Source organism: Eleutherodactylus coqui, chromosome 13 (genome assembly GCF_035609145.1).
Source record: "Eleutherodactylus coqui strain aEleCoq1 chromosome 13, aEleCoq1.hap1, whole genome shotgun sequence".
In the NCBI taxonomy this organism is placed as follows: domain Eukaryota; kingdom Metazoa; phylum Chordata; class Amphibia; order Anura; family Eleutherodactylidae; genus Eleutherodactylus; species Eleutherodactylus coqui.
In genome coordinates this window covers 90,747,171-90,759,229 of record NC_089849.1, presented here as the reverse complement: position 1 = coordinate 90,759,229, position 12,059 = coordinate 90,747,171, and the positions used below count along the sequence as shown (strand labels likewise).

At 47.6% G+C, this 12,059-nt stretch overlaps 1 protein-coding gene across 3 annotated transcripts in view; it reads left to right on the top strand.

Annotated features, from left to right (window-relative positions):
* Nucleotides 1-12,059, top strand: part of PIK3R6 (phosphoinositide-3-kinase regulatory subunit 6) — an 82,578-nt gene that overhangs the window by 31,024 nt on the left and 39,495 nt on the right. The gene's annotated exons all lie outside the window — the stretch shown is intronic.

Below are 12,059 nucleotides of genomic sequence, written 5' to 3'. Positions count from 1 at the left end.
ACACCCCAATAATGCGCCCCTCTCAGACTCTGGTAACGGAGTGAAATCCCTTCTCTGCGTCGTAGAGGTGTCTAGTGGTCAACAAGCTCTACAAGCGGAAGAAGAGGTCACTACACACAAGGAGCCTCCGAGAGCCTCTTATAGGCCAAGGGGGAACCACTTTTAGGGCCTCATGTGACAAGACCATCCATCTAATCACCACAACCCCGATCATTTGTATATCTGCCTGAGATGGAACTGCATGCCGAGTTTTTCAGCAAAATGCCAACTTCTTCTAGGGGCGGGATTGCTTTTGACAAAGTGTATTGTTAATCAGCTCAACTAAAAACTTGAAGGTCCCCTTCCATCTATAACCAAGTAACAGAGTTACACACATTGTCAACCACTTTGGTGGTTACTGGAAGTTGCCTTTGGTCACAGGATATGCATAGAAGTGTCGCGGATGGTGGTGCGACGCAGGATCAGGATTGGTGCAGATTTATTTCCCCAAAATTATCTTTACTGAGCAGTAGCATAATGAGCCTAATTTCTCTCCATAGGAGGGTTCTCATACTTTAACTTTGTATAACCCAGTAGAACCTGTCTTAAAGCGACAGTACTCCAAATATCATCCATGACTCAAAATGTACTCTTTACATGGTGTCCGTCGCTGACAGATACATTTTCGTTAAATCTCCCTTGTGGCCACAGCAAGTCACATGTCTAACTGGTACATAAGTCTTTTTTGGCCTTAGACCCCAATCACACATGCCCAGTAGAAGCAGAATCGTTAAACACAGGACACTTAACACGTCGTAGACGTCACTTACATATCCGAAGCTCATCATATCATACCGGCAGCTCAACTCCCACATTACATCTGACTGTACATCAACGCTCTCCATTACATGTCCTGTGTCAAGCACATCATGAATGTTAGATATTACATACATCAATCCACATACGACTTTACATCCTAAACAAGGCCTTGCTTTAACCATATCTACCGTCCCGTGAGACCATCACCCCCCTCCACCCTGCTCAGGGTTTTTACGCTATGCAGTCCTGTGGGTAGCAGTCAACTCATGCTTGCCTGAACCAACTTTCGCTGCTCGCTTGGTTCTTAGTCGGCAGTTAAGCTCATAGGGATAAAAGCACCATAGGTGACATTCTCTTTAAACTATAGAATAGGTAGGTTTTTACCAACTTACTTTGTAAGTAAAGTTAATCTATCTGTGGCCCCAAGAGGATTGATGAGTTCACTAGCCCCTACCTTCTTCCAAACTGTGCAGGCTTGCCTTTAACCTTTATAGCAATTCGATGCTCTACATTTGATCTCACCAGGTTTCATGATCGACGAGAAATGTTTAATTACCGTATATACTCTAGTATTAGCCGACCCGAGTATAAGCCAAGTCAATAAGTTTTACTACAAAAAACTGGTAAAACTTATTGACTCGAGTATAAGCCGAGCTATACTCCAGTATATACTAGGCAAAGAAAAAATGCAATACTCCCCCCCAGCCGATGTCTGTGTCCCCTAAGCGATGGTCTCCCCGGCGGTGCGGCAAGCTGCTTGAGAATTCTCCCCACTGTCATCTCCCTGCTCGGCTTTGAATCCCCCCGCCGTCAGCGCTGTGATTGGATCAAGCGCTAGCCATTCACAGCTGGTGCTCGATAAACCAATCACAGCCATTCAGTGATGTCATCCACTGAATGGCTGTGAATGATCGAGCGCCGGCTGTGATTGGCTGGCGCTCAATCCAATCACAGCACTTACCTACACAGTGCTGACGGTGGGGGAATTCAAAGCCGAGCAGGGAGATGACAGTGGGGAGAATTCTCAAGCAGCTTGCCGCACCGCAGGGGAGACCATCGCGTCTGGGACATAGACGCCGGCTGGGAGGTGAGTATTGCAGGGTTTTTTTCGTTGTTTTTTTTACCTCACTCGAGTATAAGACGAGGGGGGCTTTTTCAGCATTAAAAAATGTGCTGAAAAACTAGGCTTATACTCGAGTATATATGGTATATTGGTTATTGGCCATTTGTGTGAAATGATATGACCAACTGATGTTCGATAACTGGGGGGGGAACCATGAAATTGGCCTTCTTAGTCAACGTTTGCCTAGTGTCATATTCGGTAAGCCTTTCAATTCTATATATATGTTAGAGGCAACGACACAATAATAAATTACTACCTTGTTTTCTGAAGATTTCAGAAGCTTACTAAGTTTTATTAATATATAATAATTATATATACAGTATGTACATATATATATATGCGCGTTAGATACAAACGTGGGAATTACTTCTCCCCCTTGCAGGTGTTTGCTTTGTGCTTTTTCTCTCGTTAGTTATTTTTGGCTAGCAGCGGTTGGGTTGCCTCCCACTTGTTGCAAACCTCGTGACCGACCTTAAAGCAACTACAGTAATATATCCGTTGCTTTTCTTGTGCAGCTGATAAGAAAACTAACATTAAAAAAACCACATATTTGGGTTTAGACAAAGCTGAAGTATATCTCAGAGCACGAGACTCCACTGTACGGCTGCGGCTAAGCTGCAGGGCGCGGGGTGGTCGTAGATTTCATATGCAGCGTTTTGCATCGAGGCGGCTTGCAAGGTGGATGGACTGTAAACTAGACTTATGTAAGGTTTGACTGCTTCTCTATAAAGGTTTTAGAACGCCGAGGGTCAAGTTCATGCTACAGTGACGGGAAAGGATGTTTTGTGGCTTCACAGGAAGCACTGTAACATAAAAAGCTTTGCTGCTGTCTTTACTTGCTCCTGCCTGACCGATATCTAAAGCATTATTGGCCATTTTTAGTACTAATGTGTTAATGGCCGTCATTCCTAGAAATAGGACTTACAAGTAAGTGGCTTCCAAAAAAGTAATTCCCCCAAATATCTGCAGTTCTCTGTTCAAGTTGGGGTTTTTTGTCTACACTTAGACATAAGGGCTCCTTCCCACGGGCATTTGCGCAATTGTGCAAGACTCAGCACAATGTTTGCTATGTATGAATGATTTTTTTGCACGAGTATCAGCATATTTTACTGTACTTTTTGCACCCCCGGGGTACAGCTTTCTGTGCATGGGACACAACCACACCCAGATGTAAATGGCAGTTCAGCCTAATGAGTTCCAGATGTGTTCTTTTCCAAGCAGAATTGCGCAGCGCAGCTCCTTGGGTATCGTGCACCGAAGTAGAGCATGCTGCAAAAATAGGAGAAGTGAACGACCCCGTTGGAATCAGTGGCTTCTATTCTTTGCACATTACACAAGCAAATTTTGCACGCAGAAAAATGCCCATGTAAATCCGCCCTAAGGGCGTTTTCACACGGCCAAGAAAATTGCGCTAAATTTGTGCTTTGCGAAATGCACAAATCTCGCACAAATATGAATGGGGGTCATACACAGAAGTGATTTTTTTTTCTTTTTTTTTTACCGCATCGCGGCCCGATGCAGGAAATAAATCGCGTCACGTCCTATCTTTGGGCGGTCCCTCGCATTGCATCGCTGATTGTTGTCAATGGGGTCAGCGGCAGCTTCACGTCAATATGCTAGGCGCATGCCAGTGCGATGTCTCCCCAATGAAAACAATGGGAGACACTCCTGACAGCTCCATTGCTCCATCTATTTTTTCCCCAAGTACGAGGTATTGGTTTGTATTTTGGCCAGGATATGTAAGCTTACAAGCCCACAGCAGCCCCAGTAGTAATAGTGACATCCCACAGCGGCCCCAGTAGTAATAGTGACATCCCACAGCGGCCCCTGTAGTAATAGTGACATCCCACAGCGGCCCCTGTAGTAATAGTGACATCCCACGGCAGCCCAAGTAGTACCAGTGACATCCCTCAGCGGCCCCAGCAGTAATATTGATGCCCCACAGTGGCCCCAGTTGTACTAGTGACACCCCACAGCGGCCCCTGTAGTAATAGTGACATCCCACGGCAGCCCAAGTAGTAATAGTGACATCCCACAGAGGCCCCTGTAGTAATAGTGACATCCCACAGCGGCCCCTGTAGTAATAGTGACATCCCACAGCGGCCCCTGTAGTAATAGTGACATTCCACGGCAGCCCAAGTAGTACTAGTGACATCCCTCAGCGGCCCCAGTAGTAATATTGATGCCCCACAGTGGCCCCAGTTGTACTAGTGACACCCCACAGCGGCCCCTGTAGTAATAGTGACATCCCACAGCAGCCCCAGTAGTAATAGTGACATCCCACAGAGGCCCCTGTAGTAATAGTGACATCCCACAGTGGCCCCCAGTAGCCCAAGTAGTACTAGTGACATCCCTCAGCAGCCCCAGTAGTAATATTGATGCCCCACAGTGGCCCCAGTTGTACTAGTGACATCACACAGCGGCCCCCAGTAGTAATAGTGACACCCCACAGCGGCCCCCAGTAGTAATATTGACACCCCACAGTGGCCCCCAGTAGTAATATTGACACCCCACAGTGGCCCCCAGTAGTACTAGTGACATCCCACAGTGGCCCCCAGTAGTACTAGTGACATCCCACAGTGGCCCCCAGTAGTACTAGTGACATCCCACAGTGGCCCCAGTAGTAATAGTAACATCCCACAGTGGCCCCAGTAGTAATAGTAACATCCCACAGTGGCCCCAGTAGTAATAGTAACATCCCACAGTGGCCCCAGTAGTAATAGTAACATCCCACAGTGGCCCCAGTAGTAATAGTGACATCCCGCAGAGGCTTTAGTAGTAACAGTGACATTCCACACTGGCTTCAGTAGTAACGCTATTTCTACTGGTGCCGAAATAGGGGACACTATTACTAATAGTATCCCCTATATCAACCCCAGTAGTAATAGCACCCCCCCTGAGACCCATATACTTACCCCTTTCTCCTCGTTGAAGCACCGCTGCTCCTCTGCTCGGCGCTGCTAGCAGCACTGATGCCAGGTGCACACTGTAACATCAGTGTATGCTGCCGTACGCCTCCTCACCTTGCTCTCATGGACCCAAGTAGGAGACGTCAGAGGAGGGAGGAGGAGGATCCCGACCGCACACTGACATCACAGTGTGCCCGGATCAGCGCGGCTAGCAGTGTTGCTGAGTGAATACTAGCAGGGGAGCCGCGGCACCATAGCTGGTATTTAGTACTGTGGTGAGTGGCCAACGGCAGTGCAAGCCAGCAGGGAGGGCTATGCGTGCCGCCTCTGGCACGCCTGCCATAGGTTTGCCACCACTGCCATAAATCCTAACAGCTGGAACACCAGACAATGGCAATAACACAACAGGTGTCTACTCACCTACAGACACGGGTATACAACTTACAACTCATCAGGTGTCTGCACACCTACAGACACTGAACCAGACCCTGTTCACACCTAATATCTGAACACCTGTGAACAGACACTCAATACATCACTGTGCAAATCAACAAACAGACGAGGAATCCCACCGAGAACCTCATGCATGCAACTTACACCGAAAGAGAACATACATGACTCCAAAACACAGAGTTCTGAGCCGTAAATGGCAAAGTGACCAGCGCCCTCTAGCAAGAGGGTCTGGTATGTATGTATGTGCAGAAGACTGATGGTGATTGGCTGGCTGGAGAACTCCACATTATCAGCCAAATCAGCCCGCCCCTGCAGCAATGTGCTCCTAGAACCCATTGTACTACGAGAGCACAACATGACACAAAGTTGCTTTAAAACGGTCACATGGTCCATTCAGCCTGCCCTTATATTATTCCTCTCTTAGCGCAGATCTTGGCTCATCCCAGACCTGCTTGAATTCATTTATTGTTGGTTTTCCAACCATGTCTGCTGGAAGTTTGCTGCAAGCATCTACTACTCTCTCACTAAATTAATACAGTCATTGCTAATAACATCCCTCCCCTAAATGAAGGCTCCAGTACCCTGTTGTATCGCCTTTAGCTTGGATACAAGATGTGATACAGGCGGTCATGGAGGCTCTAGTACCCTGTTGTATCGCCTTTAGCTTGGATACAAGATGTGATACAGGCAGACGTGGAGGCTCTAGTACCCTGTTGTACCGCCTCCAGCTTGGATACAAGATGTGATACAGGTGGGCATGGAGGCTCTAAGACCCTGTTGGGCCGCCTCTAGCTTGAATACAAGATGTGATACAGGTGGGCATGGAGGCTCTAGTTGGGCCGCCTCTAGCTTGGATACAAGATGTGATACGGATGGGCATGGGGCTCTAGTACCCTGTTGTACCACCTCTAGCTTAAATACAAGATGTGATACAGGTGGGCATGGAGGCTCTTGTACCCTGTTGTGCCGCCTCTAGCTTGGATACAAGATGTGATACAGGTGGGCACGGAGGCTCTAGGACCCTGTTGGGTCGCCTCTAGCTTGGATACAAGATGTGATATGGGGAGCATGGAGGCTCTAGTACCCTGTTGTACCGCCTCTAGCTTGTATACAAGATGTGATACAGGTGGGCATGGAGGCTAGTACCCTGTTGGGCCGCCTCTAGCTTAGATACAAGATGTGATACGGATGGGCATAGAGGCTCTAGTACCCTGTTGGGCCGCCTCTAGCTTGAATACAAGATGTGATACAGGTGGGCATGGAGGCTCTAGTTGGGCCGCCTCTAGCTTGGATACAAGATGTGATACGGATGGGCATGGAGGCTCTAGTACCCTGTTGTACCACCTCTAGCTTAAAGGGGTTGTCTCGCGGCAGGAAGTGGGATTATACACTTCTGTATGGCCATATTAATGCACTTTGTAATGTACATTGTGCATTAATTATGAGCCATACAGAAGTTATTCACTTACCTGCTCCGTTGCTGGCATCCCCGTCTCCATGGCTCCGTCTAATTCTGATGTCTTCTGGCGTTTTTAGACGCGCTTGCGCAGTCCGTGCTTCTGCCTGGTGAATGGGGCCGCTCGTGCCGGAGAGCTGGTCACCGCGTCGTCATCGTAGCTCCGCCCCATCACGTGTGCCGGTTCCAGCCAATCAGGAGGCTGGAATCGGCAATGGACCGCACAGAGCCCATGGTGCACCATGGGAGAAGACCCGCGGTGCACCATGGGAGAAAACCGCGGTGCATCCCTGGGAAAGGACCGGCAGCCATCTTGGGGAGAAGATTTTTATAACTTCATATTTCGTCAGATCGGTGAGTAGCAAGCGGTTTAAAAACCACTTTAAATTGCTATTTTATGCCAGGGGGGTGACAGGGGGAATGGGGTAAGGTAAAATTTTGATGTTTGCCTCGGGACAACCCCTTTAAATACAAGATGTGATACGGGCGAACATGGAGGCTCTAGTACCCTGTTGGGACGCTTCTTGCTTGGATACAGAATGTGATACGAGTCGGCATGGAGGCTATTATGCTTTTTTATCGCCTCTAGCTTAGATACAAGATGTAATACAGATGGACATGGAGGCTCTATCCTATTCGGCCACCTTTAACGTGGATACAAGATTTGATATAGGCAGGCATGGAGGCTCTAGTACCCTGTTGGGTCACCTTTAGCTTGGATACAAGATGGCATATGGGCGGGCATGGAAGCTCTAGTACCCTGTTGTGCTGACTCTAGCTTGGATGCAAGATGTGATACTGGCGGACATGAAGGCTCTAGTACCCTGTTGGGCGGCCTCTTGTTTGGATACAAGATGTGATACAGGTGAACATGGAGGCTCTAGTATCCTGTTTTACTACCTCTAGCTTGGATACAAGATGTGATATGCATGGGCATGGAGGCTCTAGTACAGTGTTGTATTGCCTCCAGTTTGGATACAAGATGTGATATGGGCGAACATGGAGGCCCTAGTACTTTGTTGGGCCGCTTCTTGCTTGGATTCAGGATGTTATACGAGTCAACATGGAGGCTCTATTACGCTGTTTTACCGCCTCTAGCTTAAATACAAGATGTGATACGGACCGGCATGGAGGCTCTAGTACCTTGTTGGGCCGTCTCTAGCTTGAATACAAGATGTGATACGGGCGAACATAGAGGCTCTAGTATCCTGTTGTACCGCCTCTAGCTTGGATACAATATGTGATAGGGGGGCATGGAGGCTCTAGTACCCAGTTGTACGGACTTTAGCTTGTATACAAGATGTGATAAGGTTGGGCATAGAGGCTCTAGTATAGTGTTGTACCGCCTCTAGTTTGGATACAAGATGTACCCTGGATACAGGATGTGATACGAGTCGGCATAGAGGCTGTAGTATCCTGTTGGGCCGCCTCTAGCTTCGATACAAGATGTGATACTGGTCGGCATGGAGGCTCTAGTACCCCGTTGTATCGCCTCTAGCTTAGATACAAGAGGTGATACAGGCGGACATGGAGGCTCTACTACCCTTTTGGGACACCTCTAGCTTGGATACAAGATGTGATACAGATGGGCATAGAGGCTCCACATGGTATCCTGCAGCCTATCACTACACATTTGCTGCAACTGAGCCTCTAGATCGTGCAAATTCGTAAGCTGTCAAAGTTGGCATCCAAGATAGTCCTATGCATCTTGTGTTGGTGATAAATCTGGCGACCGAGGAGCCCACAGAAGTGTGACAACGTTGTGGGGACATTCCTGTGACCCTCTTGTGTGTGCGGCCGAGCATTATCCTGCTGCCTCTTGGAAGCCGCCATGAGAAGAACACATGTGGCTGCAGGATGTCCTCAACACTGAGCTGTCAATGTTGCTCGTATCACTACTAGGGGTGACCGACTGTCGAATGCGATGCCCCCCCCAGACCACCACACCAGCAGTGGGGGTAGTGTGCAGCTCTGCAGCAAAGACAGCATTGAGGTGGTCACCTCTAGGTCCCAGGACACAAACACGGCTGTTGTTAGTGCCCCGACTAAACCTTGATTAGTCACTGAAGACAACCAGGTTCCACTTTGTAGTGTCCAATTTCATCGTTAACGACACCACTGCAAACAGAGATGATGGTGGGTGAGTGTCAAAGGCTGTACATGTAATGGGCACATTGAGACCAAATGTTCTTAAGCCAAGTGCCTGGAAATAGTTCTGACAGACACATGGACTTGTAACGATGGCGCCCCCTGTCTCTGGATGGCAGACAATGAAACAGTTGGAGCTGCTCGTGCTTGTCGGACAATCAGACAGTCCTTTCTACTGGTGGCCCGTTAAGAGTGCCCTGATCCCAGTCACCTTGTGTACGTGCCCTCACTCATTTACTGGTCCTTGCAGCCCCTATCAGTCCAGTCAGTGGCAATTCATTGATACAACCATCCAGCTTCTCGCATCCCAATACTGCGCCCCTCTCAGACTCTAGTGGTACTGGTGTATCTTGACGCCACCGGAAGCTAGGGATGTGACAGATGTCACCAGAAGTGAATGCCCCCGTCATGCCCCTAGCTTAGGATTGACTGCCAAGATACAGCAGTAAAGGGCAGAGGAGCAAGCAGGAGACTGACCGTCGGCAGAAGCAGAGATTCTGGCATTGTAAAGAGGCCATGTGCAGTGATCCGGCGGTGCTGCATGGAGGCAGCCGGGAGCGCAAAGGGTAGGCCGACTGCGGGGTCCGGGGAGACTGTGTGCTGGGCCATGCACGGACAGCTGTGAAGCAGTCTCCTTTCCCCCCCCCCCGGGTACTGTGAGAGCAGGACCGGCCTGTAGCGGACATGGCAGGCTGGCAAGGGAGTAGTGTGACAGCCGACCTGCGAGGCTAGCTGAGGGGCCAGAGTGCTGTCAGTGTAAGGTGCTGCCGGCCACGCTCTCTGATGCTCCCCCCTGCCATCTGTGGTCCCCGCTGTCGCCAATCGCGTCTAGTGGTCAACAAGCTCTGCACAAGCTGAAGAAGAGGTCACTACTCACAAGGAGCCTCCGAGAGCCTTTTATAGGCCAAGGGGGAACCACTTTTAGGGCCTCAGGTAAGACCGTTCATCTAATCACCACAACTCTCATCATTTGTATATCTGCCTGAGATGGAACTGCAGGATGAGTTTTACAGCAAAACGACAACTTTGTCTAGGAGCTGGATTGTTTTTTTGACAAGAGTGTCTTTTCTGACGTTGCTTCTGAACTTTCCCCCAAATAATCTCAGATTGTAGCCCCTTGCTCTAGTGTTTAGCTTCCGAATTAAAACAACACTTCCCTCTGCAGGTCTACGCAACTTGCACAATAATCCTAAGGAAGTGTTCTACATTATATATTATGCAAGATTCTAGATTTTACAACAGCTCGTACTTCCCTCTTACAACTTCCCAGGCCCCCCTAGCCTCAACAATACTTCCAAATCCAATGTATGTCCTAACAAAGGTAACCTCAACCAGAGAAATAGTCAGGAAATATAAAGGATCATTCCTTTAATTTCACGCTTCCTATGTAACACAACCCAGTTCAGCATCTCTGGCATCAAGTTCCTTTACAAAGCTTTTATACGCTTCTGTATATTTTTAGATGAAAAACAGGAACCTGCAGCACTTCTTGAGATATCTTTAGTTCATTTGTTTTTCAGCAGAAAAAAGCAAAAAAAAAAAACAGCACACAAAAAAATTTTCCTTTCCTTCCACGCCTATCATCAAAAGTTCTCTTTTTTTTTTCCTTTTCCCAGCACAATGTTAGAGACCATATTAGCTTTCCGGCAACTTGATATTGTTCGCGAGAAGTTCCTTTGTCAAAATGTTTGGCACAAGTACAGGAAAGTTGTCACTCCTAGACATATACACATAGCATATATATATATCAGCCAAGGGTCCTGTACAGGGAAGCAAATGTTGGAGATTTAATGCAGCATTAGGGTGGGTTCAAATTTGCATTGGGGGTTCCGTCTTCCTGCTCCGTTTGGGTAGCAGGAAAGGGGAATTCCCTGGCCAAACGGATTTGTCTTATGACTGAACCAAACAGTGCCGAATGGACCCCATTGACTATAATAGGGTCTGTTTGCTTTCCGCTCAGCTGCTTGGCTTTTTGCATGCAGTGCTTTATCTTTCAGCATTTTTTGCCAAGTCTGCGATGGAACCTCCAACCGGAGGTTCCAACACAGATGTGAAACCACCCTGAGTCTCTTGACTGAAAATGTACAATAATTAGAGATGAGCGAGCGTACTCCTTAAGGCAAAATACTCGAGCGAGTATTGCCATTTTCGAGTACATGCCCGCTCGTGAGAAAAGATTCGGGGGCCAGCGGTGAGTTGTGGGAGTGAGCATGGGGGAGTGGGGAAGAGAGAGACCTCCCCCCCGTTCCTCCCTGCCGCCAGCCGGCCCCTGAATCTTTTGGCACGAGCAGGCAGGTACTCAAAAATGACAATACTCGCTCGAGTATTTTGCCTTAACGAGTACGCTCACTCATCTCTAACAATAATCAAAAATGGAGAAATGCTGCTTCCTTGAGGAGGCTCTGCGGTATCCTCCCTGCAGATATCACTTATTGTTAGTAGATGTTGAGGTTACATTCAATACTAAAAATAAAATACTCAGTTATGACGAAATGAAGCAAAACTAAGGCGCCGATTGTAAAATACAGCATAAGGCCACTTTCAGAAGAGCGTATATTTGCTCCATATTTGGTCCGTGGTTTACAGACCGTAATATAGAACTAATGTATATCCGTGGACCTATTTACTACACGTGACCACATATTTTCACAGCTGTATTATAAAAACACAGTATGCTCTTCTTTTGTGCGTTTTTGCCTCCATATTTGCGTTTATTGGTATTATTTTCTATTGGGCAAAAACCAATGGTGGCAAATACTGATGAAATAGCGATTATTAAGAGGGCAATGTCTAAAATATGTGAAATGCTACTTGAGTTTGAAAACAAGGGTGCAGTAGGTAAAAATTAAATAACCAGAAAGGGCTTGTTGATCGGATTCTTGGAGTCAGGTAGGAACTTTCAAATGTTGATCCATGGATTAATTATTCTGACTGACATTATGAGGTCAGGAAGGAATTTTTCCACCAAATGGGCTAAATTGGCTTCTGCTTCATTGTGGGTTTTTTATCTTCCTCTGGATCAACATAGGTGGGGTGGAAACAGGCCGAACTAGATGGACATTGTCTTCTTTCACCCTAACATGCTATGTTCCTATGTAGCCTCTGCAAATCATGAAAGTCTCCTCCATAGTTATGGTGGTTTCCAATGCAGCTTGCAGAGCCCTCTGGAGCA